Source organism: Symphalangus syndactylus, chromosome 6 (assembly GCF_028878055.3).
Source record: "Symphalangus syndactylus isolate Jambi chromosome 6, NHGRI_mSymSyn1-v2.1_pri, whole genome shotgun sequence".
In the NCBI taxonomy this organism is placed as follows: Eukaryota; Metazoa; Chordata; class Mammalia; order Primates; family Hylobatidae; genus Symphalangus; species Symphalangus syndactylus.
Window position 1 is genome coordinate 40616157 of NC_072428.2, and position 27580 is coordinate 40643736.

Sequence of the window (27580 nt, forward strand, 5' to 3'; positions counted from 1 at the left end):
TATCTATGTTTCCATAATTTAGAACAGATGTGTGAGTATGTGTGTGTTTGAATACTCAATCATTCAACAAACATTTCTGAACATCTCTATGACAGGCTTGTGCTAACTACTGGGGATACAAGGGTTAAAATAACTGTGTAGTGGGGTAGAGAGACTCCCCGATAGACACCTACAATACACTATGGCAATGTACCGTGTACACAGTGCTGTGGGGACACACCCCTCCTCTTCCTAATATGGTCCAGCAAGATTTCCCCAAGGAAGTAACACAAGCCAAAACTTTAAGCTCTAAAAAAATGGAAATAGAAATGGATTGTTTGTAATGTTAAGTATTCATACATCTTCCCATTCATTCATAAGTTCATTCAACACACTCATTAATTAGCTACCCTAGAGTGTACGAAGCTTTGGGTTTAGTTGGGTTGAAAAAAATAACTATTAATACCATTGACATAAAAGACAGTCATTGGGTGTGGTAGCTCATGCTGGTAATCCTAGCACTTTGGGAGGCTGAGATGAGAGGATCACTTGAGCCCAGGAATTCGAGGCTGTCGTGAGCAATGTTTGTGTCACTATACTCTGGCCTGGGCAGTAGCAAGACCCTTTCTCTTTAAAAAAAAAAGAACCATAAGTAAGAGGTGACAGAGGCTTTTCCTGAGACATTCCCTCCTGATTCACGTATTTCTCGTTTGCTAAGGTCAGACTCCACTCCAATCTTAGCTCCTGTTACCGACTCAGGAGCAAACAAACCAGCCCAGAAGTCACAGGTATTCCTTTTGTATCCTGTAACCAGCTGGACTTTGGAGTACCTCATCTTTCTATAAAACTGCCCCCTCCTCTCATCTTGCCCCAGGGCCAGAGTGAGGCCTGTTGAAGCACAGTGAGGGGATGGAGAAGAGGAATTGGGGCCCTGCGTTTCCCTGTCTTCCTGTTTTCCTAGCCTCAGCACAACTGGCCTCAGCAGCGCACCCAGTTCAGGGCCTGCTGGATGAATTCAGAAGACCAGACCTCTCACCCAAGCTCTGGTTGTCATCACAGCGTGTGGCTCTGGAGGGGCCGCTCCCTCTCTAAGTCCTTCTTCCCCATCTGAGGAACGGAAGGTCAGCCCCCCACGGATTGCTATGTGCCTTCCAGTTCTTGGATCCCTTTGGCCCTGCCTTCTTCTCCCTCATGTTTTCCTGGGCTGAGTCTTCATCTGAGATACCGCTGTTCTCTCCAACTCCGTAGGGATCTGATCTAGGTCTCCCTGAGATCACTGAATCTCATGTCTTAGCCTCAGATCCTCAGCATTAGCAATGTCCCGTGAGGCCCAGGCTTCCCTATGGCTTCACTGAAGGAGCAGAATCAGGGAATGGCATCTCCCAGCCCTGCCTCACCCTACACAAATGTGTCTTTTCTCCACCAGCAGCAAAAACTTTTAGAAAACTTCTAAAGAGGTAGCTTCAAGGACAGGAAGAAGTGATACAAGACAGAGGAGGGCCTGCAGAGACAGAGCCTCATTCTCTGCTCCCTGGCCCTGTGAAAACTCCTAAGAGCATTTGGTCCTATGGGGGATTTCTGAAAGAACCCGGCACAACCCCACCTTGGCAGAAACCCTCCCCTCTCTGTGCTCTCTTCCTGTGTTGTGACAGATGCTGCTCTGATATCCTTGGTACCCAGCTCTCAAAGAAGAAAACAGATCACCCACCACTGGGTAATTATAGAGCAACTGAAAGGCCATTTAGCTACTGTGTGATAAGCAATAGACTATTTTAATAATAACCAATTACCGTACATTATAGTATATCATTTGACATTTGATGATCTACTGGGGTCTCACCTGTTCCTTCCTTTATGGAGCATTTTGTGGCTGTTCACACTTTCCCCAACAGAAGTTGTGTCACATTCTAATTGAAGCACTATTTTTAGGAAAGAGTTAGGAAAAGTTTGTAGAGGTGGTGCAAATTATATCACGCCAAGTAGGATACATTCTGCCAAGTGTCTTCTCTGACAGCTCTGCCATTATACTGTGCTCAGGAGGACAGAAAGTGAGATTTGTTTCATGATCTGCATTAGCCTTTCGACATTAAGGGAAGTGTAAACCTGGAGACCTGCTGCCCAGGCAGACATGTGGGCAATCCAAACAGACACCGCTCTCTGCTGCTGACCATTCCTTCCTGGCTGAGCTGCATTCTCACTGCCTGGTGAGCAGGAAGTCTTGAGGCCTAGCAGCCCACTCCAAGGTCTGTCATGGATGCCAGAGCAGGCCCTGTCCAAGCCACAGAGGTTCTTCAAGGGGCCAGGGAAGATGACCTTCTAATCGCTAAGATCTGCTCAGCCCATTCCCCTAGCCTGGGCTCCCCTCTTTACATTCACTGACTCAAGCCACTTCTCTAGGGCACAAGCCTGCCACCGAATAGATAGCCAGGCTGGTTCTGGGTGTAGTGGCCACCCTCATGTTTATGTATATATCCACTGTACTCTTTCCATGATCTCCCGCATCCAGAGGCTTAGCTCTGAATCCTTTCTTCCCAAGAAGGTGGTTAGAGTCCTCATGAAAATTGTCAACCCTTTTCACACACACATACTTAAGTTCAACCTCCAGTAAAACCCCCTGTTATGAGTTGCCGGATTTATAAAGTTGTAGTGGTTTTTGTTTGGGATAGGCCTTTAGGATATCACAGTTTACTCTTCTGCCCTCACAAAGCAGATATGGTTTAATCCATTAGATGCTATCATCATTGCCAAGTCCATTCACTTTCCCCACATCCATGTCTACCACTCGGGCTGCCACCACCCCTCACCTGGGTTACTGCAGTATTCCCTGCTCCTGCCTTGCCCCCAACTGTCAATTCCCCATACAGCAGCCAGATAGGTTTTGTTAAAAGTATACTCAGATCATGTCACTCTGCTGCTCAGACTGCCCTAATGACTTTCTATCTTATTCAAAATAAACAATAAATAGGTATCTTTTTAAAAACCCACAATAAAAAACAAAGGCAAAACTTACTAATTACAAAGTCCTACATAATCTCTCCCTTCCTTAAGCCACCCCCTTCCACAGTTACCTTGTTGTCCCTCTCCCTGAATTATCAATGAGTTCACCTTGCTTACTCCATCCAGTCCCACTGACCTATTTGCAATGTGATTTGCAATGTCTTTGGACACAATGAGGCCATTTTATTTGAAAAAAAAATCTTTAAATCATTTGTGATGCTTTTAATAAAGAAAATAAGGAAGCTTTCTTCTTACTCTTATGATTACTTTCAAAAGTTACCTTAGAACTGAAGTAGAATTTAGAATAACCTTTTGAGTCACTGAGATGTTTCAGATAGGGATCTCTTAGTTGCAGTAACAGAATCTCACTCAAATTAGGACCCAGCAGAAAAAGAAGATCTTAAAATAAGAAGGCAAAGCCATTTAATGGACTATGAAGACATAAAGTGCTTCCAAACCTATGGTGAACTGAACCCAGGAGCTGAGAGAAATCTAGACAACAGCAGCTAGGCATTTGGATTGGGGATGAACAGGGAAAGTACAGGTTAAGCCTTTCTTGCCCCAATTAGGATGACACTGGAAGGGGTAAAGATGGAGACACATATAGAGGACACGAATGAGCCTGAAAGAAAATATCCAGGGGGCTGAGGAGCTGGAGAAGATAGAAACTGGAGAAGTGAAAGAATGACTGCAGGGTGGGGATTGCAGGGCTGATGACTTCTCCTCCTCTTGGGAAATGGGCCCACTCCAGATGAAAAGCAAAGACATGGTGCATGGTAACTGAGAAATAAAAGTAATACACCTTGAGACCCCCTCAAAATTCCCTACCTCAAGCTCAAATGACACTTGGTCCTTTGCCAGAGCCATGCTTTTGTTTTAAAAAAATCACAACTAGATACGTCTCCATTTTACCAAGCATTAGTTACCACGTTAAACTCAGTGAAAGATCCAGAGAAGCACAAATTACTTCCTTTTAGCAGCTTACAATCCAATGAGAAAGGGAAAACACCTGTTGGTGGATTACTTAAATAATAGGGAGAGAGATAGCTTGGTGTATTGGAAAAAGCATGAGTTTGGGGTCAAGAAGATCTAGATTTGGACCCTGGTTCCCTCAATTACAAAATGTCCCTTAGGTAAGTTTCTTAAACCCTCAAAGCCTTGGTTTCCTCATCTTTAAAAATGGGAATAGTAATTGCTACCACCCTGTAGCTGGCAGACAGTAGGTGTTGAATAAATTTTTTTTTTTTTTGAGATGGAATCTCACTCTGTCACCCAGGCTGGAGTGCAGTGGTGCAATCTTGGCTCATTGCAACCGCTGCCTCCTGGGTTCAAGCGATTCTCCTGCCTCAGCCTCCCAAGTAGCTAGGACTATAGGTGTGTGCCACCATGCCCGGCTAAGTTTTGTATTTTTAGTTGAGACAGGGTTTTGCCATGTTGGCCAGGCTGGTCTCAAACTCCTGACCTCAGGTGCTCCCCCCTGCCTCAGCCTCCAAAAGTGCTGGGATTACAGGCATAAGCCACCGTGCCCAGCCTTAATTGTTCTTCTTTTATAATGAAGATCATAATGCAACCGATTGGCAAAAAAAAAAAAAAAAAAAATAGGACAACCAGAAATAATCCTCTAGTAGTTCAGAAAAAGAAGAGTTCAAGATCCCAGGCAATGGAAGACGTGAGTGGGTCTCTCAGGAGGAGGGGTACTTGAGCCACCTGTGATGGTTAATTGTATGTGTCAGCTTGACTGGGCCACAGCATGCCCAGACGTTTCATCAGACATTATTCTGGATGTTTCTGTGAAGGTGTTTTTGGGTGAGAATCGCATTTGACTGAGGAAAGCTGATTGCCCTCCCTAATGTGGTTGGGCACCATCCAGTTAGTTGAAGGCTCGAATAGAACATAGAGGCTGACCCTCTGGGTGTCACAGAATTCCTCTCTCCTTACTGCCCTCAAACTGGGACGCTGACATTTTCCTGCATTAGGACTTGAATCGAAACATCAGCTCTTCCTGGGTCTCAAGTTTGCTGGCCTTTGAACTAGAACCAAACCATTAACTCTCTTGGGTGTTCAGCCTGCCTAACTTACCCTGCAGATCTTGGGACTTGCCAGCCCTGTAATCATGTGAGTCACTTTCTTATAAGGAATTAATTAATTAATTAATCCTATTGGTTCTGTTTCTCTGGAGAAGTCTTACTAATATACCACCTTTGAAGGATAGGTTAGGTTTGGATATAAGTAGAGAGGAATTGGGGAGAAAAGGGCAAATGAAAGTGAGTGAAAATCAATTGGGTGTGTTGACAAAAACTGGAGGATGCTAACTGACAATATTAGCCAATGTTTATCAAGCTCGTATCATGAGCCAGCCTCTGCTTTACCTGTACTGTCTCATGTAACCCTCCTAAGAGTCTGATGACAAATGCTATTCCCATTGGATACAAATGCTATTCCCTTTTTAGAGATGAAGAAAGCTAGTCATGGAGAAGTCAACAATATTTTCCAAGGTCCCACATCTAGCAAGTTGCAAGATCAGAGTTCAGACCCCACTAATCTGACTCCGGGGACTATGCTGTTATATTATGCAGATAAGCATTTACTGAGGTTGAGTGGATTAAACTGGATAAAGCTGGCACATACACAGCTAGATTTTAGATGCTAGACTAAGTGGGTTAGGTAATTGCAGACCTTAGGCTCAACTTCTGCATTCTGTTGAAAAGGAAATTGAAGTTCACAGATGGGAAGTGACTTATCAGGTTCACACAGGCCAACTAATCGAGCCAGAACTTGACCTTGGACCTCTGTTCACCTGAGTCAGCTCCTTGGACTTGCCTCAGTCAGGGTCCCTGCCCATTTTGGGGCCACATTGCAAGGTGAACCTCTCCTAGGACTGGGCCTCCCTGGGGGACCTCTCCTGCTGAGGGTCCCTCCAATCCCGCCTCAGCCTTAGAAAGCCAAGAGGAAGAGGGGCTCTTACTCTCCCACTAACTCAGCCTGTGAGGGGACATTTCAGTCTCTCCTTTCTCCAACTGCCCTCTCTTGCTCATGCATGGGGACTCATTGCACAGACTGCCTTTTCTCCGCTCCCATAGTCCCAGCTTTTCCACATGACACTAATTAGAGGTCAGCTTCAAACAAGCCTCAGGGACCAGTCCTGTCACCAGCTTGTGGTACTTTGAGTATCTATTATTGGGGACACAGGGTGACTTGGCATGGCCATCCTGGCTGCAACCTGACATTAACCTCAGGGCCCAGCACCCACTGGTTCCCATTCTCATGACCTGGGCCTGACTGACTGACCATTTCACTGAAGTCTGGGAACAGGTGCCGGTCCCACTGCACAATTTCCTAGGTTGTTTTCAGTCAAGTCAGATTCTACTTCTGTCTTCTCTGCACCCATCTTGAGGGAGGCTCTTGAGTCCTAATGATAACCCAGATATAGTGTCCGAGTCACTCTGGAAAAGAACTAGTCTCGGGGCAAAAACATGGAGGCCACTCAATCATTCAGCAATGTGGATTAACCACTTACTGTGTGTCAGACGCTGGTATACAACGATGAAAATGACAGAGTGCCTGCCCTCATGGGGCTGAGAGCAAAGGTCCATCACAGACCAAAAAGCCATCACAGTCCAGAGGACAAGTGCATGATAGAGGAAAATACTGGTTGCTAAGAGGAAATACAGCAAGGGCATTGAAACGTGGCCTGGCCATTAGGACTGGGGTGGGGTTGGCTAAGAAGGGCTCCCAGCAGCACCGATATCTGAGCCAAAAAATGAATAATTCTCCAGGCAACAGGGCATAGGTGTAAATGTATGTGGTGTAGCTGTGGTCAGGAAGGTGGAGATAGTTTCCCAGCAAAGGGAATCACAGGTACGTGATAGAAGAGGATGAGAGGAAACCTATTGTGATGTGGACTGACAGTTGTGTTGTTCTGATGAAACAAAGCTCACAAGGGAGATGATGGATGATGCCAAAGTTGTCATCCAGGACTGCATTGTTGGGGAAGTCCTTGGAAATTATTTTTAGGTGTTTGGGATTTATCCTGTAGCCTTACAGAGCCATTAAAAATTTTTTAAGCTGAGGAATGACATAGTTAGCTTTGCAACTTAGACAAAGAAGTAAGTGTGACAACAGGGATGTGGTCGAATGCTAGGGAGCCAGAGGAGGGGGTGATTCATTCTGTCTGGTTTGAGAGCCACACTAGAAATTCATCCTCAGGGCCCAAGGCCCTTCTTCTGAATACATTCCTGATTCTGGTCCCGCAATCAATGCCTCCCTCAAGCCTACCCTCCAGCTCCTGGCTGAGCTTTCTAGCAGCTTCCAGACCTATTATAGAACCTGGTCCCTGCCCTGATACCTCCTGCTGCTGACAAGGGGCTTGGACATTGTTCTCTCCTGTTAAGCGAGATGTACTCTCCCTGCCAGCACCAGGTCAGCCCCCATGCCCAACCCCACCACAAAGCACGTCCAGGCTTCAGGCCTTTCTAAACTTGCTTCACTCCACAGCAATCTGTTCCTCAACTCCTGATATCATAGCTTAAACTGTAGGTGATTTAAGATCAGACCATGGCTCGGCACAGTGGCTCACGCCTGTAATCCCAGCACTTTGGGAGGCCTAGGCGGGCAGATCACCAGGTCAGGAGATTGAGACCATCCTGGCTAACATGGTGAAACTCCGTCTCTACTAAAGTACACACACACACACACACACACACACACACACACACAAATAAAAATAAAAAAAATTAGCTGGGCGTGGGTGCCTGTAGTCCCAGCTACTCGGGAGGCTGAGGCAAGAGAATCGCTTGAACCCATGTAGGCAGAGGTTGCAGTGAGCTGAGATCGTGCCACTGCACTCCAGTCTGGTGACAGAGCGAGACTCTGTCTCCAAAAAAAAAAAAAGAGGGTCAGACAACGATAGGAGCACAGGAATGATTGATGCCCTTAAAGAGATAAACCTCTCACCACGCCCTTTAAGGATTCTAACTTAGCTATGACGACCTTGAGCAAGTTTTTTTAGCCTCTCTGCCCTCAATTCCCTCATCTGTGAATGCTTATAGGAACAAGACCCACCGCATGGGTTTATTGTAAAGATTCAATGACTTAACACATGTCAAGCTTTAAAAAGCCCTTGGCATATTGTTACACACTATGTTACTAAGAGCAGTCTCCTGTGCCTGAAATAAACAGAAACAGCATCCTATGAGATAATGCAGAGAGCAGAAAAGGGGAGGGGTCAGTGAGTCAGGGAAGGGGAAAATTAGTGGTGTTCCCCTCAAACAAAACCACAAAATGTCTTCATAACTAAGTAACATTTTTTAACAGAAAATGCTTCCGTAAGGTAGGCAGCTGCTCAATTTATCCATGCCTATTGGCTTCTCAATTTTGCAGAATCCTCGGGCTTCCCTCACATTGAACATCTGGGGCAGAGGAAGAAGTTTGGCCTTTGGGTTCGGACCAAACTGAATTTAGAAAATGACACTGCCACACCCTGGCTGTGTGATCTTGGGAAGCTCACTCAAATTCCATGAGCCTCAGATTCCTCATCTGTCAAGTGGGCACAATCCCACCTGCCTGGAAATGCAGAGGTGAGAGAGTCTTTCTAAATAGGCTTGCCTGATGTGGTAGTCAAGTCAGGGGAGTCTCCTTCCTCTTGGATCTCACGTCCTGACATACTCAGGAGAAACACCCTCCAAGTGAAAGGAAGACAGAAATATCCTGTGACATGAGCAGAGATGAGCTCTCAGAAAGTGAAATTTTAGACAGTGATCACTGAGGTTGCCTCCTGTACCCTCTTCCTTGAGGATTTGGGGCATCGTCATTCTCAGGGCCAAGTCTTTTCCAGGACTGGCCTTTTCCAGGCCAAGTCTTTTCCAAGTCTTTTCCAGGGTCAGAGGAACTCACAGGAGAAGCACAGACCTCCTTCAGTGTTCCACATCCTGCTGCCCCCAAACTGGGCTGTCAGCCCAGGAGTCATTAGCAGGTAGCAGGGCTGAGCATGGGGCCATCAGTCAGAGGAGAATGTCTACTGCCGTTCCTGAGATGCAATGGTGCCCTGAGGAGCCATTGGCAGTAATGATGATGGGTATTTAAGCAAATGAACTGTTAATGACCAGGCAGAGGTGAGCTGCCTCCCAGACCAGCTGGAGCCCAGAGTTGGCAAAGGAGGGTGAAGTAGGAATGAGGAGAGACTGGAGAGGAGAGACTTCATTTTCTTCTCAGAAATGGGTTCCCCTAGGGAATCTTGGTTAGCCATGGGGCAATGCCTGCTTTATGTGCTGTCCCCTACCCTGGGACTCCCCATCCTTCCATGAATTATTTTTAAAAAACTTCTGGCTGCCCTGCCCAGTTATACCCCATACCACCCCTATTCTTCTAGCTCAGTTCTTCCTGCCATATAGCAAAAAGGAGTCTTGCTGAAAGCCCATATCAACTGGAAGTGAACAGCAGGGATACTGGCTGGCTAGCTCGGGTCTGATGGATCCTGGGGGCTGAGGACTGAGTGGCTGGGGCAGATGAAAGTGGTCATATTAACAATACACCATCTACTGATAATAGTATCGCTACCACAGCTGTGTATGAAATGCCAAATGTGTGCCAGACGTTGTTCTAAACTTTTTTTTTTTTTTTTTGAGACGGAGTTTCGCTCTGTCACCCAGGCTGGAATGCAGTGGCGCAATCTCAGCTTACCTCTGCCTCCTGGGTTCAAACAATTCTCTTGCTTCAGCCTCTTGAATAGCTGGGATTACAGGTGTGTGCCACCATGCCCAGCTAATTTTTGTATTTTTAGTAGATACGGGGTTTCAGCATGCTAGCCAGGCTGGTCTCGATCTCTTGAACTCAAGTGATCTGCCCTCCTCGGCTTCCCAAAGTGCTGGGACTACAGGCATGAGCCACCATGCCCAGCCTGTTATAAACTCTTAATCAACACTGTTTAATTTATTACTTACACAATCCTTGAAGACTGATGCTCCCATTTAACAGAGGAGGAAACTGAGGCTCAAACAGAAGAAATAACTTGCCCAGAAATTAGGGACCCAGAAGGTTTGTCTATATAGTCAGCAGAGAGAGTGAAACTAGAGAATTTCACAATTCCAACCTTTAATTACCTAAAGCACAATGTAGCTACAGTAAAGAATACTCTGGCTTGAGAAGTCTTTGAACTGAAAACAGAAGGTGGGGCCAAGATCAAGACGTTGTGCCCTTCAGATTTCCCACAGATTCAGATGGACATGAGGCAGGTGGCCTCAACATTCTACAGGCTCCTGTGCTTGTTCCAGCCTCCACACCTTTATACTCTCACTTTGTCCATTCCCTTTAGACCCATCTAAATCCACAATGGTAAAGAATGTGTTATCTGGCAAAAAGCATCAGCTCTGCCCTTAAACAGAACCTGCCACATCCTTGCTGTGTGGCCTTGGTTAAATTACTTAGCCACTCTGAACCTGTTTTCTCATATGTAAAGTGGGATAATGATTATTTTGTAATTGTTAGGTAAATAAACAGACAAAAACAATCTTGGCGTCAATGTAGTATAGGAAGCAGATCACTTTTTATTTCTTGGCTGTGATTCCTGACAGCAGGGTGGATTGGGTAATTCTTTTGACTTTCTGTTTTCTAATTTGCAAAATGGAATAATTTTTCATATCTGGCAGGATCTTTTTACATTTTAGAGATGATGTAAATAAAATGTCTAATACATAATTGGTCACCAAAAATAGTAACTGCAATTAGCCTTTTTATCAATTAGATGTATATTGTGCCTGACCCAGTGCCTGGGTTCCACAGTTAGAAGTTCCTTGTCCCTCATTCTTCTCTTCTACCCTATTCTCTGAGAAACTTTCTTTGTGCCTTCTCCAGGAAGGCTTCTTCTGTCACCTACAGCACTCTATCTCCTCTGAGCTCAAAAATTTCTTTCACAGTTAGTAATTAACCAAAGCACTTCTCGTATTGTCCACTGATGCTTCATTTGTTGGTAAGCTGTCACTCTGGAACTTCATAAGAAGACTTTAATTGGCTTTAAGAAGACACATAACTCTTTTCTCGAAAGTTGAGTTTCCTTATGAACAGATGGAGGCTTGGATCAGAACCTGGTCTTGTCTCCAAACCACAGGATTTTACAGGACCTCAGGCTGACCCTGAGCACAATCTACTCCTTCTCTCCCCGAGCCTTTGTTCACAGAATCCACTCTTCCTCAAATGGCCTTATCCCACCTCCATATTCCAGGATGCATCTTAAATGCCACTTTGTTCATGAAGCTTCCTTAATCCCCTCCAGGCAGAGGTGATTTCCCCTTTGAAATTACAGAATCTTTAGACCCACTAGCCCATGTAGATCTTCCTGAAATTCACCTAGAGTTGCCATTCCTCCTATGGGAACTAAAGTCTCTAATCACATAAGTGTGAGTCATGCATTCCCATATCTCCTATAGCCTGAGCACTCTAAGCCTTGCTCTATAAGTATCACTGAATCTTAGGGCCCTTTTCTGAGGACTACAAAGGGACCCAAAGATTTACTACACAAACCTTATTAAGGAGCCATATTGAAGTCACCATCTCTGCTAAAAGGAGACAAATCCTCATAGGATCTCTGGGTATCACTTTCACATAGACACCTACCTTCCTGCACCCCATCTTTCTCTGTTCCCTGATGCCCTTTCTATAGCAAGATTATCTTCATTTCATCGTATTTCTTTTGACACCTGTGCTAGGAGCTCCAGACCACAGTGAATTCCCTGACTCCACACACTGTATTTTTCTTCTGCTGTAACTGGCATCTGTTCAGGCGGATGAGTGCATATTTATTAGATCTCAGCAGGTTTCGGTCACTTTAGTTGTTTTCTAGTGAAACGTGGCCATTGCTGAAACCAGACCTTGTTGGCCATTTATCAGGTCAGCTAAGTGAAAGGGGAGCTGCGTGGAGATGGGAGTTCAGGCAGGTCCAGGAAATTCTGGCTGCAGAATGAAGTCACGCCAAAGAAAAATGAATCCCTGGATGGTGATCTGGAACTGATGGATTAAGAGATAAGCACCGGAGTTGTGATCTCAACACACAGAATCACTGGACCAGTCATTCTCATAATTAGATGCAAGTGGCAAGCATTTAGTGTTTTTTTTTTTTTTAACTTTTAAAAGTGCATGGAGCAAAAGCCATTGGAAACAGCAATTGCCATTTTTCGAAGAAGAGGTTGGGGAAAGGAAGTGAGCAGTATTTATTAAGAGCCTAATATATGCTATGCACTTAACATAAATTGGTGGTTTCCTGATTTATTTATTCAGAAAAACTTTTTTGCATATGATACTTCTCCAGAAGCCCAACATGTAAAAAAGAGAAGAGCTGCTCTTGCCGAAGCTTAGGTGAGACACCTGAAGCCCACCTATTCCTTTTGTCCCTTCCTTACTCAAATTCTCATCAAATTAGTCCTTGAAGCCCATGTGGCCCTTTTCACAAACATTGCCTATCTCAGCCCTGGCAGCAACTCTCTAATGATGATGTTATTTACCAATGTGTTAAGTGAAAATGAAAGCAGTATAGTCACATGGCTGGGAAGTGGAGAGAAGTCAGGCTTAGAACTCAGCTATCCTGACTACAACAAGGTGAGTGCTCCTTCCACACCATCAGGATACCACCTGGTTGGAAGAGGATAGACTGTGGTCAATGATCCCAGTCTGGCTATGCCTGTGTATTAGTCCGTTCTTACACTGCTACAAAGAACTACCTGAGACTGGGTAATTTATAAAGAAAAGAGGTTTAATTGGCTCACGGTTCTGTAGGCTATACAGGAAGCATGGCTGGGGAGGTCTCAGGAAACTTACACTCGTGGCAGAAGACAAAGAGGAGGGAGGCACATCTTACATGGCCAGAGGAGGAAGAAGAGCACAAAGCAGGAGGTGCTACACACTTTTAAACAACCAGATGTCATGAAAACTCACCATCATGAGAACAGCAAGGGAGAAATATGCCTCCATGATCCAATCACCTCCCACCAGGGCCCTCCTCCAACACTGGGGATTACAGTTCAACATGAGATGTGGGCAGGGACACAAATCCAAACTATATCATCCTGTAATCCATGTGAGAGGGGCAAGGGCTGAGAAAAAGAGAGAGACTGGAGAAGATCAAGCAATAATCTTTGGCCTGACCAGAAATGGAGTAGAGAGGGGAGGCAACAGAGATGAGAGCCCATTTTGCTTTTATCCAGATGATATCCCCATGACAGAGGTTCTGTGTTCTACTCTGCCTCCTCTGAAGTGAGAGGGCTCCCCTCCAGTTTGCTGCCCTCCATCTTGTCTGACTGTCCCTGTCACCAGCACTGCCTTGTTTCTGGGTGATACAGCCAGTTGCCTGCTAAGATCCAGTCCTCACAGTCAAAAGAGGGCTCTGAACCTTAGAGCCTCAACAAGAAAGAAGCTGTTGCAGCCCCGATGGACAGTAAAATCCAATGGTAAAAATGGTTTAATGTCCCCCCAAATGCCTATTTGCTTGTGGACATGTTGAATGCGACCAGACTGAGGGCTGATATCCAGATGGAAATGTCCAGCAGCCCAGCCAGTGTGGGTGGGGGTAGGGTGGGCTGGTATGTCTTTCTCCTGTCTAGTCCTCAATAGTCCTCTCTCCTCTTACTCACCAGGTAGTGCTGACTTCCAGACCACTGAGATCACCTGCATAAGTCTGGCAACAAATAATCGTTTTTCAGGAAATGACCAGAAACTCAGCCTGCTTTTTGTTATTTCACCAGCCCCATCATCTTTCCTTTATTCTAGAGCTCCTGGCACACTTACATGAATCTCTTGAAAGAAAAGAAATGAGAGCATTCATTCCATACTAATACAATGGTGCCCTACAGAAAGGCTTTTTGCTGGAAGACATAGTAGATGGACCATTTCCCAACTTCTTTTTCTTTGCCAACTTCCAGCCAAAGGTATCCATATGACACAGCCCTGGACAGGATAATTGGAAGTCTGTTGTGGGATTTCTGAGAAAGCCTTTGATTTTCTGACAGGGACATTTTTGCTTCCCCTTACCACTTCCTACTGGATTACAGATATGATGGAAAGAGCTGCAGCAACCATAATGCAACCATAAAGGAGAGGAGAAGAGAATTTCAAAGGCATCAACCCACATTGAACTGAACTTCTACGTTAACAGTAGCAGTTACTTGCTTCCAGATATCTTTGTGTGTGAGAACGTTAAATCTGTATGTGTCTAAATCAGTATGGGTGAATATTTCTGTCACTGAAGTCAAAAGCATTCCTGAAACAGTGCATGATTCTATATGACCCTTACCACAACCCTGGTAAATAGGTATTATTATCCTTCATTTAAACATGAGGAAATTAAAGTTGGGAGAAACTGACTATACAAAAGTCATTAATCGTATGAGTGGTAGAATTGGGATTTAATTTCGAGCTTTTCATGCTACACTCACAAACCCATACCAAATAAGAAGTTAATATATTACACATATTAAGATATTATATATCATATTTGTATTATATTTAATTTCTTACATACATTTTATAATTTATATGTACTTTTACATATATATTTATATATACTTATTCCTTATATGTATGTCTACACACACACACACACACACACACACTTTTTAATCCTATTGCCTAATTTCCTTGGAGTCCATGGTAACAACATCCCCTTTATCTTGGGCCTGTGATGATTTCTCTCCTAGGCTAACATTACTCTCAGCCCACTAGATACAAGTAAAAATCATCCAGGAGAAAATACAGATGATTTGGAAGTGCCATGCTTCCTAAATATCAAGAAATAAGAGAGTCTGAGTGTGGGAGGCAGCGTGTAGAGCATAAAGAGCAGAGAATCTGGAGCGGACAGATGTAAGTCATAGCCCAGCACTGTCTAATGCTAAGTTGCTGTGAATCCATTGAAAAAGCACTTCCCCCTCCATGCAACTGGGTTTTCCCACCTATCAAATGGAATGAGTATCTGGTGGGGGCAATGGGATTTGTGTGTGTGGGGGTGGGGGAGGACTGGAATAAAGGGAGTTGTTACGTGACACTCAAAATCATTTTAATGTGAAAATGCCATAACTGGGAGATATATACACATATATGTCTACTGGCCAGTAAACCCACCTCGACCAGAATTACAGCTTCTTTCATGATTTGTTACCTGTGAAGAGGAGATGATGGTGTAGAGGATGGGAATGCACAAGAGACAGCAATCAGCAGAGGTCCAACACCTCCTAAGATCCACCTTTGTCACCTTGAGGTCTTTGAGCTATGGCCAGGGACTTGAGTTGGCTGTTTGTTCCCACTGTAGAGAGTTTGCTCTCAGAAACCACATCTTTACGACCCCACTCCATCAGGGCGTAGCAGGGAATGTATTCCTCTAGGACATCTTCACCATTTTCTTACGGTCACATCAGCTTTTTCCCTTTTTTCTTTTTGCAACGAGTTCCAATGCCCACTATCCATTTTGTGCTGCTATAACAGAATACCTGAGACTGGATAATTTATAAAGACCAGAAATTTATTTCTCACATCCCTGGAGACTGGGAAGTTCAAGGTCAGGGTGCCAGCATCTGGTGTTGGCCTGCTTGCTGCATCCTCACATGGCAGAAGAGCAGAAGAGAGCAAACCCACTTCCAGAAGCCTTTTTTATAGTGGCATTAATCTGTTCATGAAGGGCTGTGCCCTTGTGACCTAAATGCCTCCCATTAGGCCCTACCTCACAACACAGTTGCATTTGGGATTAGACATCCAACACATGAATTTTGGAAGACATATTCCGACTATAGCAACCATGTTCTCAAATCTACAGAGGCAAAGCAGTCACTCTGTACCCCAGTCACTAGTAGGTTGGGGGTCCCATCCTCCATACCATAACATCATAATTTGGTGGATAGAGTGGGCTTCTGCATGTGATCATGCCTGTACTGGACAAACGGTTTCGTTCGCAGACCTCATTTCTATCCTCCTGTTTTACTGGGCCATGCCAAGAACAAGCCTCTCACAGAAGCTGCTTGTTCTTGGATTACACTTTCCTGACATCAAAATGTTTGCTGAGATTATGCAAAATAGAGTGAGATTAACATGTGTTGTTCAACTGAATAGCCCCAGGCTCTTGGCTTTCCTACACCACTTGAGCTGCCAAAATAAATTCCCACCCACGGATATCCTGAGTTTGTCTGGCTTGCTTAGAGTAAAAGCATGGAGACAGAGGAGCTGTTACATAGCAGATTCCCCCACATTCACAAAGGAAGCCACAAAGCAATTCCATCCAAAGCGACCCTCCGGCCCCTCCCAGAGTGGAGTTTCTTTCCTTCCTGTCCTAACCAAAAGGACATTTTTGACTAAAAGCCAAAGTGTCAACACCTTCTTTTGTGGGGGACAGCCTTCTGGATCCCCATAGTTTCTACTTACATCACTCCTTTACTCTGCATTCAACAAATATTCAATAAGTAAACATATTACTTACTTAAACACTTATTATGCCGGGCATGGTGCTAGGCCACAGGGAGCCAATGGCAAAAGAGATCATGTGGTCCTGGCCATTGGTTTACCCTGTACAGTTAACACTATAGTCTCGCTTTCTTCCTCTACAAGGTCATTGCTTTGTCGGCTAAGAAAGAACCATGAAGAAAAACACTTGGTTACCTAACCCATGAGGGTTTCAAATTTCAACTTACCTAATTTTTGGTGAAATTCCATGTGACAGACTCAGCTATAGATAATTTCTCATGTGTTTCAAGTGCTCAGTAAATATCTGTGCAATTTGATTGTTTGTTAACATCATCACTGCTGTGAAAGAAATACCATTTGCCTCAGTTTTTGGGTAAGATGAGGTATAGAAACTTTCCCAAGGTATGTAAGTGGTGGAGCATTTCAATGTTACTTCCATTACTACCATTACCACTGCTAATACTACCACCATCACACCCTATCCTATATTACCAGTATCACTATTATTACTACACTACCATTGCCACTGTGATTACTACATCATCATTACTACTGTCATACTACTACTGCTACTACTGCTACTTCTACGAGCAGCTAAAACTTAGTGGGCTGTAAGTGTCAAGCCCTCTACTAATATTTTAAATGCATTAATTGATTTAAACATCACACTAACCCTTTCAATTAGAGATTATTGTCTCCCATTTACAGATGAGACAATAAAGTGACAGTTAAACATCTAGAAGTGACAAAATTAGGCTCCAACCACCAGCAGTCTGACTTCCAAGTCCATGACCGTTACCACCATCTTATACTTCCCCTCTAGATCCATTTCTAGCACCCAAACATGTGTGATTCCAAAGCCATGCTCCTAACCATGGGATTGGTAAACACTCTGAAATCCAGTGAGGCAGGTTTATGAGACATGCAGGTGTTGTGAGCTGACTCTTACCCTTGTATAGCTTCAAGGCTTCAAGGATGGCTCTACGCCAAGCTTGTCCAACCTGCAGCCTGTGGACCCAGGACAGGCGGCCCAGGACAGCTTTGAATGCGGCCCAACACAAATTGGTAAACTTTCTTAATGCATTATGAGACTTTTTTGTGATTTTTTTTTCTAGCTCATCAACTATCATTAGTGTTAGTGTATTTTATGTGTGGCCCAAGACAATTTTTCTTCTTTCAATGTGATCCAAGGAAGCCAAAAGATTGGACATCCTTACTCTATACCTCTCAGCAGGAACATTCCCCAACAGGGAACACAAAGGTTACGTTGAGGAAGTAACAGCCTCTGACAAAAAGGCAGGGCAAAGATTTCTGACAGAGAGCAGAGGCCCACTATGAACCTCAGATCACTGAGTTCTAGGAGGTGCCCAGAGTTCTAATGGCAGCAGCATCTGAGCTAAGGCACTGCTCCAGCCACATCAGGAGAAGCCAGCAAGTTTTTGGCACCTCAGGCCAGGAGGGACTAACAACAGACATTCAGGCCAGACTCCTACCACATACCCCCTTCATCTTCTTATTTGATGTCTCACATCAAATGTCCATTCCAGCACTGCTACTCCTTAACATAAGGCTACTGAGGGCGCCAAGCTACATCAGTCCTCTCCCCAATCCTGTAACCCCCATTTCCTCTTAACAATGGGCCCATCACAGGCCAGGCACGGTGGCTCACGCCTGTAATCTCAGCACTTTGTGAGGCTGAGGCGGGCGGATCACGAGGTCAGGAGATCGAGACCATCCTGGCTAAACATGGTGAAACCCTGTCTCTATTAAAAATACAAAAAAATCAGCTGGGCATGGTGGTAGGCGCCTGTAGTCCCAGCTACTCAGGAGGCTGAGGCAGGAGAACGGCATGAACGCGGGAGGTGGAGCTTGCAGTGAGCCGAGAGCGCGCCACTGCACTCCAGCCTGGGCGACAGTGCGAGACTCTGTCTCAAAAAAAAAAAAAAGGGCCCATGACAGGGTGAGACCAGTGACTCAAGCCAGGTCTGGATCCTTGTCCCCTTTTCTCTGCCTACAAGCATTTTACACATCCTTCATGATCTACCTCCATATGCACTTCCCCGTGAAGCCATTGTCTATGCCAGGACCCAAGCACTTTGTAAATCCCAATCATATGGCAACAATCAAGTTGTTTCTTCTATTTTTGAGGGTGTATCTCTTCTGGACTAGGCTTGTTGAAGACCAGTAACTTACCTTATTCATATTTGCATACCCCACAGCATCTAGTCCAATGCCTGCCTAATAGTAGGGGCTCTGTAAATGTGGGAGGAAGGAAGAAAGAAAGGGAGAAAGGGAGGAAGGAAGGAAAGAAAGAGAAGGAAAGGGAAGGAAGGAGGGAGAAAGGGAAGGAAAAAACAAAGAAAGGGAGGAAGAAAAGCACAGAAGCTAGGCATTCAGTATGCCACACCTCTGAGTTTTCCTAAGTCCAGCCCCAAATCATGTAACCATGGGTTTCCAATACAGAGACCACAAGAATTTGGTCTTTGTCATGGGCTTAGTTCATTACCATAAACTTAGACGCTGATGGAAGTAGATCTCTCAGGACCTCCTGCCAATCTGGGAGCTGATGGAAGTCCCTGGAAGAAAAAAGGAGACAGTGGTATAGGGAAGGGCATGGAATTTTACATTCGAGGACTTGCTCCATCCCAGCAGACTTTAGCTTTGGGTATGTCTTCTGACAACTCTGCACCTCAGCTTCCTTCTCTATGAAACTGAACACTATCACCTCCTTCCAGGGAGTGTTGTGAGGATGTAAAGAAAAACACAGAGCATGTGAAAGTGTTTTGTGGATGGGAGCGTGCCTTGTGGATGTTATTTCTTACCCAGATCAGGGCGTCTGTGTTGATGCTATTCTCCTTACTATTTGACTTTTCCTCTTGCCCTGACCCTGACCCAGGGGTGTTGGTTGCTGCTCTCAGAGAGTCTGGCCCTGGGGCTCCACCAGGCCTCTCCACTGCCTGTTTCCTTGTGCGTCCTCCATAGCGGCCTTCAATGAGGAAGCCAACCCCGGATGTGTTTTGTGCAGTGTTTGGAATTCACCTCAGCCTACCACGGAGAAAGAGGGAAGGAGAAGAAAAAGGAGACGCAGCAGCCGCCACCACCAAAGCCTCCCAGGGAGCGAGCCACTCTAGAATAGTTCCTCCTGAGCTCTGCAGAGGCCTCACCACTGAGGAAAATGCCGGAAAAATGCCGGCTAATTTCAGAGGCTCCACGTTGGTGGGCCAACATCCCAGGGAGAATGAGCAATTATGATTTCCATCTAAGCAACATATGCTGTTTGCTGGCCTCTTTCGAACAGCTGTAGGTTAGATGCTGTTAAGATTGGTCTCCTTCTCTCCTCCATATTTCAGAATTCAAATTAAACTAAAATAACAGCACCTGCTGAACAAAAACCCCATTGGAAATGTGTCCTCGTACACAATTACTGTAGGGAGGCTGGTCACCATTGTTACCCGCCTATTCTTCCTGAATGGGAACGGCAGCGAAGTTTCCCAGGCAGCTGCAGCAATTCAATTGTATAACTGGAGCTGGCCCCGTGCCAACCCTCAAGAACTCAAGTGGCACCAAAAGATACTATATTGATTTGCAATCGAACATAATAGGCCATCAGCTTAATTATTACTGAAGTGACAAGGTTCTGGGTATTTCATATTTATATTTCAGGGCCTGTGAAGGATGAATGTAAATCTTTTAAATGCACGGATTTGCATATCTTCAGAAGGGTTGAGTGCTCTTATTACATTCATAGCCTTTGAAAGACCAAAAGGACTGGCTATTGAACTCAGGTTGCCAGATCCCACCGGCATTTGCTTGGATGAAGAGACAAAAGGCATAAAATGGAAACTGCTTTTAGTCCAAAAAAAAAAAAAAAAAGGCCAAAAAAAAAAAAAAAGCCCACTACCCAACTCCATCAAGCTCAGGCCTCTTCGGGGGCCTTCTCTGGGAAATTGGTTATAGGTCTTATGGGACAGAGGCATTTGGATATTGGGAAATGAAACCAATGACTCTGACTTGTGAGGTCCCCTTTGCTTTCTCCTTCCCAGCCTGCATCATGGACTCTGCAGAGCTCTGGTCAGTAGAATCTTATGAGCCACTGAGATGTGGGCAAGGGAGGGACAGGGAGAGACAGAGGTTCATTTTCCAAAAGTCCACTTCACTTATGCACCACACTAACACCCAAGACGCAAAGACAATGGTCTCATCTTCGTCCACTCATCATCAACCCTCCTCCTCCCTACGTCCTTTCTAATAGGACCTGTTACCCTAGCAAGAAATTTTAAAACCATTCCAGATTTCTCCCTATCTCTCACCCTGTAGATCCAGTAAGTCATTGCAAGTTATAGATGCCTCTTCCTGAGGCCCCCATGAGTACTGCTCTCTGCCCCATCAGTCTTATGTCCTACCTCTGTCAGGTCTCATTATAAAGCCAAAGTCTGTAAGATTTTCCTGCCACACCTTCCTGCCTGCATCTTTCTGGATTGCAGTCCATTTCCTACCCTGCCATCATAAGGCTTTTCTGAAAATGCTGGAAACTCCTGCCTAAAACCTTTCCATAGAGGCCAGATGATAAAGCTCATCTCAGTTCACAGTCAGGCATCAGCCTTCATGCCAAACCACTATTCCCTGGGTATGTACTTTCACCCTTTACACATGGTGTTTCAATTCTCTTTGCCTGAATGCCTTTTTCTTCTTGTCAATGGAAAGACAAGAATCATCTTTCAAGATTCCCTTTAAAACACTGCATCCTATCTTATACTTTACACAGGTCCGCTCCTCAGCAACTTCACTTCTTTCATATGTACATTATGAAAACTTGTCATATTGTCCTTTACTTAATGGTTCACACTGGGAGGTAAACTGCTTCCACTAGCAAGGCCTCACAGTCAGAACATATGCCTTTATATCAGGACCTGGCTCAGAGCTCGGAATGTAGAAATGTTCAGCAATTGTTAGTTGAATAATTCTTCATTCCTAGGAAACATCAACCATGTATTGAATGTCTATAATGTGTGATATTGTTCCAGGTGCTGAACCAAAAATAGTTCATATGGGAACCGAATCCCAAGTCCAAGACACTACAATAAGCATAATAGTCAATGCTAATGACCAAGAGGATGGTTTAGACATCAAGCATCCTCCAAACACAGAGAAACAGGAAATTTGTGGCCTAGAGTGTCTGGGAGAAAGCAGGACTAGAGCTAAGCCTGAAATCCTGAAATGCTATAATTTAAGGAGTAGCAGGACTGTTTGAATTCACCTTCTCCAATCCCCACATTTTATAGATAAGAAAATTGAAGACCAAAAAAGGTAAGATTTACAAGGTTGCAAGAGCAGTAGGAATTCTGGCTTCCAAATCCCGCCTCTTTCCATGATGCAGTGAGATGGGTAGGACTTGACTAGAAATGAAGTGTGGAGAATATTCCAGATGATAGCTCTACAGCACCCTCACTATCCTCAGTAACCTCAGGAACCACAGTATCATCACTATTGCCACCACTCCTCTCCCTAATACCACCAATGACACCACCTTCATTGTCTCCACCATTGTTCAGTATCTCCGACAGCCACTGTTCCAGTCCCACTCCCGCCATCATTCACATCACCACCATCCATATCAGAGAAGCCTCTTTGAGTGGAGAGAAAAGGTGCTTTGTTCTTGTTTCCGTTATCTGTAATGAGATTTCTGCCCCTGTTCTATTGCATTTTCCTACACCATTTAGACGGCCTCTGTCCTTTCAGATCCTGGGCTCTAGCACAGAGCTGCCTTAGCACTGCCAAGGGGCATTGTGATAATCTCCCCACTCAAGGAAGAATTTTTATTCCCTTGAACTGAAAAGCTATTTCCAAGGAAGCTAGATCAATAGGAATACAGGAAAGAAAAAATAAAAGACGAAAAGGGAGAGTATTGTAAAATTTAGGAAACCAGAATTCTGTCTACAAAGGTAATGGACAATAAGAGTTGCGATCTAATTCTTTGAAGGGGACAGTTCAAGAAGTCTGAAGGGGGAGATGCCCACTGTTACCTAGATCAGGAAACCTAGGGATATTCTCCAGGACACAGCTGAATCCCCCTTTCCCTGACTCTTGATGTCCTGGCTTATCATCTGGTTCTCCCCCTACCCTCCCTGTTGCCATCTCTGGCTTCTGTTTCGTCTGGGGCTGCATTTAGATCCACTTCCCTGGCTTATGTCCTTTGGGAAGAGCCCAGCACCTCCACTGGAATCACCCAGGAGAGAAATCCGAGGGCTGGCAAAGACTCAATCCCTGGAGTCCTCAGGCAGCAGCATCCCCAGAAGGGCCTCTCCTGCCAGGCAGAGCACAAAGGAAGGCATTATCCTGTGAGGAGGAGAGGAGCTGAGGAGGACCACCTGCTCAGGCAATTCTATGATAAAAAGAAGTGCGGCTGGAAATTGGACAATTGTTACTAAGTAGCTGAGGACCCAGCTGAGTGGGGTTTTCTTTAATAGAGATGATAGAAACCAGCTTTAAAGGCAGATGGAGATTTTCCAGAACCTAAGGGCTCATCAAGAGAAGCAGGGGAGAGAGCTAGGCCCAGGAAAGGGCATCTTTTAACATCCTTGTGAGGAGCCAGAAGGAGTGGGGTTCTTTCTTACAGGGATAGGAAGCATTTCACATGTGTCAGTATTTATTTCCTGCTCTCCTTTTAAAGGCACAGTCTTTGTGAGCACCTGGGAGGGGGAAAGTGATCCCTAAGACTTGGCGAGGGTTTGCCAAGAATTAGCTACAAAGGACCAAACACTTCTTTCACTGCTTCCTAGGCTGGGAGACTGTGGAAACACTGGAAAGCAAGCAAATCTGGACTTCAAGCATTTGACAAAGTCTTTAGTCTCGTGGAAAAGATAGGTGACAAGGTAATTAAGTGAATTTGGAGTTGGTTTGTATCTACAATTGATCGTGTGCCTACCATTTGCCAAGTACCATACTAGATTTTTCACACATCGTATCACTGAATCACCTCATTCCCCTTTAACAGATGAGGAAAGTGGCTCAGAGAGGTTGACACATTTAGGCCTAGGGGAGCCTGGAAGCATATCTGCCACCTCTCTATAGCACCTGTCTACACACTAGAACGGAGCATGCCCACGTATGCTCACAAAGCACCAGGGGAGCCTGGGAGCATCTCTGCCATCTCTCTATAGCACTTGTCTGCAGGCTAGAATGAAGCATGCCCATGTATGCTCACAAGGCACACTGTTCCATCGTGCACAAACACCAATCAACACACTCTCGGTTGCAGTCACATAGAGCTCCGACTCCCACAGATGCCATGGGTGTGTGAGCACACACAGCCTTATAGGTACGAACGTGCTCCCACACCAGGGATACCTCTCAGAGGTCTTACCTTTTTCTTTTTTTTTTTTTTTTTTTTTTTTTTTTTTTTTTTTTTTTTGCATGTATTTTTTTTTTATTAATTTTTTTGCATACAAAAACAATAAACATTTTCTAAAAATACATACAAACAAAAAGATGCGTATCAAACATATTAGGAAGGTTGCACATGGGAAGTCGGGGAATAGAAATGGGGGTGGGAGTTAAAATAAATGAGAGAGGGACTTTATATGGATCAGTGATAATAACTCAATCCTCTATTTGACAAAGAAGAGGGAGAAGGAAGAGGAAGAAAAAGAAAGTGGGATAAAGGATCAGAAAGGGAGGAAAATAGAGAAAATTAGAGTATGACTCCAGGGTAGACCTGTTTTGTTGTCATTGAGTTGGTTGGTTGGTTTGTCTGTTGTATTCTTCATGTTTCGCCAAGTTGGCCAGACTGGTCTCGAACTCCTAGCCCAAAGTGATCAACCCGCCTCGCCCCCCAGAGTGCCGGGACCACAGGCGTGAGCCACCACGTCCAGCCCCCACATTGCTTCTGGCCTCCGTGGTAGACCTCCCAGACGGAGCGGCCAGGCAGAGGAGCTCCTCACTTCTACCCAGACACGGGGCGGCCGGGCAGAGGGGCTCCTCACTTCCCAGACGGGGCGGCCAGGCAGAGACGCTCCTCACTTCTTCCCAGACGATAGGTGGCCGGGCAGAGGCGCTCCTCACTTCCCAGACGATGGGTGGTCGGGCAGAGGCGCTCCCCACTTCCCAGACGATGGGTGGCCGGGCAGAGGCGCTCCTCACTTCTTCCCGGATGGGGCGGCCGGGCAGAGGCGCTCCTCATTTCTTCCCGGACGGGGCGGCCGGGCAGAGGCGCTCCTCACTTCCCAGACGGGGCAGCCGGGCAGAGGCGCTCCTCACTTCTTCCCGGATGGGGCGCCCGGGCAGAGGCGCTCCTCACTTCTTCCCGGACGGGGCGGCCGGGCAGAGGCGCTCCTCACTTCCTCCCGGACGGGGCGGCCGGGCACAGGTGCTCCTCACTTCCCAGACGGTGGGTGGCCGGGCAGAGGCGCTCCTCACTTCCCAGACGGGGTGGCCGGGCAGAGGCGCTCCTCACTTCCCAGACGATGGGTGGCCGGGCAGAGGCGCTCCTCACTTCCCAGACGGGGTGGCCGGGCAGAGGCGCTCCTCACTTCTTCCCGGACGGGGCGGCCGGGCAGAGGCGCTCCTCACTTCCCAGACGGGGCGGCCGGGCAGAGGCGCTCCTCACTTCTTCCCGGACGGGGCGGCCGGGCAGAGGCGCTCGTCACTTCCTCCCGGACGGGGCAGCCGGGCAGAGGCGCTCCTCACCTCCCAGACGATGGGAGGCCGGGCAGAGGCGCTCCTCACCTCCCAGACGATGGGAGGCCGGGCAGAGGCGCTCCTCACTTCCCAGACGATGGGTGGCCGGGCAGAGGCGCTCCTCACTTCCCAGACGGGGCGGCCGGGCAGAGGCGCTCCTCACTTCCCAGACGGGGTGGCCGGGCAGAGGCACTCCTCACTTCCCAGACGATGGGTGGCCGGGCAGAGGCGCTCCTCACTTCCCAGACGATGGGTGGCCGGGCAGAGGCGCTCCTCACTTCCCAGACGGTGGGTGGCTGGGCAGAGACGCTCCTCACTTCCCAGACGGTGGGTGGCCGGGCAGAGGCGCTCCTCACTTCCCAGACGGTGGGTGGCCGGGCAGAGGCGCTCCTCACTTCCCAGACGGGGTGGCCGGGCAGAGGCGCTCCTCACTTCTTCCTGGACGGGGCGGCCGGGCAGAGGCGCTCCTCACTTCCCAGACGGGGCGGCCGGGCAGAGGCGCTCCTCACTTCTTCCCGGACGGGGCGGCCGGGCAGAGGCGCTCGTCACTTCCTCCCGGACGGGGCAGCCGGGCAGAGGCGCTCCTCACCTCCCAGACGATGGGAGGCCGGGCAGAGGCGCTCCTCACCTCCCAGACGATGGGAGGCCGGGCAGAGGCGCTCCTCACTTCCCAGACGGGGCGGCCGGGCAGAGGCGCTCCTCACTTCCCAGACGGGGTGGCCGGGCAGAGGCACTCCTCACTTCCCAGACGATGGGTGGCCGGGCAGAGGCGCTCCTCACTTCCCAGACAATGGGTGGCCGGGCAGAGGCGCTCCTCACTTCCCAGACGGTGGGTGGCCGGGCAGAGACGCTCCTCACTTCCCAGACGGTGGGTGGCCGGGCAGAGGCGCTCCTCACTTCCCAGACGGTGGGGTCTTACCTTTTTCTACCTCCTGTCTCCATCTAATGGATAGCACTCCTCTTTTCCTGCATCTCAAGCTTCAGAAAATGGCGCTGATTATCTGGGGTAACATTGTGTCCGGAATTGGTGGGTTCTTGGTCTCACTGACTTAAAGAATGAAGCCGCAGACCCTCGCGGTGAGTGTTACAGTTCTTAAAGGCGGCGTGTCCGGAGTTTGTTCCTTCTGATGTTCGGATGTGTTCGGAGTTTCTTCCTTCTGGTGGGTTCGTGGTCTCGCTGGCTTCAGGAGTGAAGCTGCAGACCTTCACGGTGAGTGTTATAGCTCTTAAGACGGTGTGTCTGGAGTTGTTCCTTCCTCCCGGTGGGTTCGTGGTCTCGCTGGCTTCAGGAGTGAAGCTGCACACCTTAGTGGTGAGCGTTACAGCTCATAAAGGCAGTGTGGACCCAAACAGTGACCAGCAGTAACAGTTACTGCAAAAAGAGAAAGAACAAAAACCTCCACACTGTGAAAGTGCACCCAAACGGGTTACCACTGCTGGCTGGGGCAGCCTGCTTTTATTCTCTTATCTGGCCCCACCCACATCCTGCTGATTGGTCCATTTTACAGAGAGCCAATTGGTCTGTTTTACGGAGAGCTGATTGGTCCTTTTTTGACTGGGTGCTGATTGGTGCATTTACAATCCCTGAGCTACACAAAAAAGTTCTCCATGTCCCCACTAGAATAGCTAGATACAGAGTGCTGATTGGTGTATTTACAAACCCTGAGCTGGACACAGAGTGCTGATTGGTGCATTTACAAACCTTGAGCTAGATACAGAGTGCTGATTGGTGTATTCACAATCCCTTAGCTAGACATTTTAAAGATTCTCCAAGTCCCCACCAAATTAGCTAGATACAGAGTGCCAGTTGGTGCATCCACAAACCCAGAGCTAGACACATGATGCTGATTGGTGTGTTTACAATACTTTAGCTAGAAATAAAGGTTCTCCAACTCCGCACTAGACTCAGGGGCCTAGCTGGCTTCAACCAGTGGATCCCGCACCAGGGCCACAGGTGGAGCTGCCTGCCAGTCCGGTGCCATGCACCCACACTCATCAGCCCTTGGGAGGTCAATGGGACCGGGCACCGTGGGGCAGGGGGTGGCGCTCGTCGGGGAGGCTCAGGCCGCTCAGGAGTCAGGCGGGGGCGGGGTGGGGGGGTTGGTGGAGGGAGGCTGAGGCATGGCGGGTTGCAGGTCCACACCCCTGCCCTGCGGGGAGGCAGCTAAGGCCTGTTGAGAAATTGAGCGCAGCGCCGGTGGGCTGGTACTGCTGGGGGACCCGGCACACCCTCTGCAGCTGCTGGCCCGGGTGCTAAGCCCCTCACTGCCCGGGGCCACTCCGCTCCGAGTGTGGGGCCCGCCAACCCCAGGCCCATCCGGAACTCTAGCTGGCCCGCAAGCGCCGCCCACAGCCAGGCTTCCCGCCCACACTTCTCCCTCCACACCTCCGGGCAAGCTGAGGGAGCTGGCTCCGGCCTCAACCAGCCCAGAGAGGGGGCCCCCACAGCACAGTGGTGGGCTGAAGGGCTCCTCAAGTGTGGCCAGAATGGGCGCCCAGG

General features: G+C 47.1%; 1 long non-coding RNA gene across 1 annotated transcript in view; it reads right to left on the reverse strand.

Moving 5' to 3' along the window:
- Positions 1–26512, reverse strand: part of LOC129483897 (uncharacterized) — a 43743-nt gene extending 17231 nt beyond the window's left edge. Inside the window, exons 1-4 of the long non-coding RNA XR_008658326.1 lie at positions 26386–26512; positions 26000–26283; positions 18911–18980; positions 194–288 (exon numbers count right to left, since the gene is read on the reverse strand). This is a non-coding gene — a long non-coding RNA (uncharacterized lncRNA). The remainder of the gene's footprint in view (positions 1–193; positions 289–18910; positions 18981–25999; positions 26284–26385) is intronic.
- Between the last annotated feature and the right edge of the window lie 1068 nt (positions 26513–27580).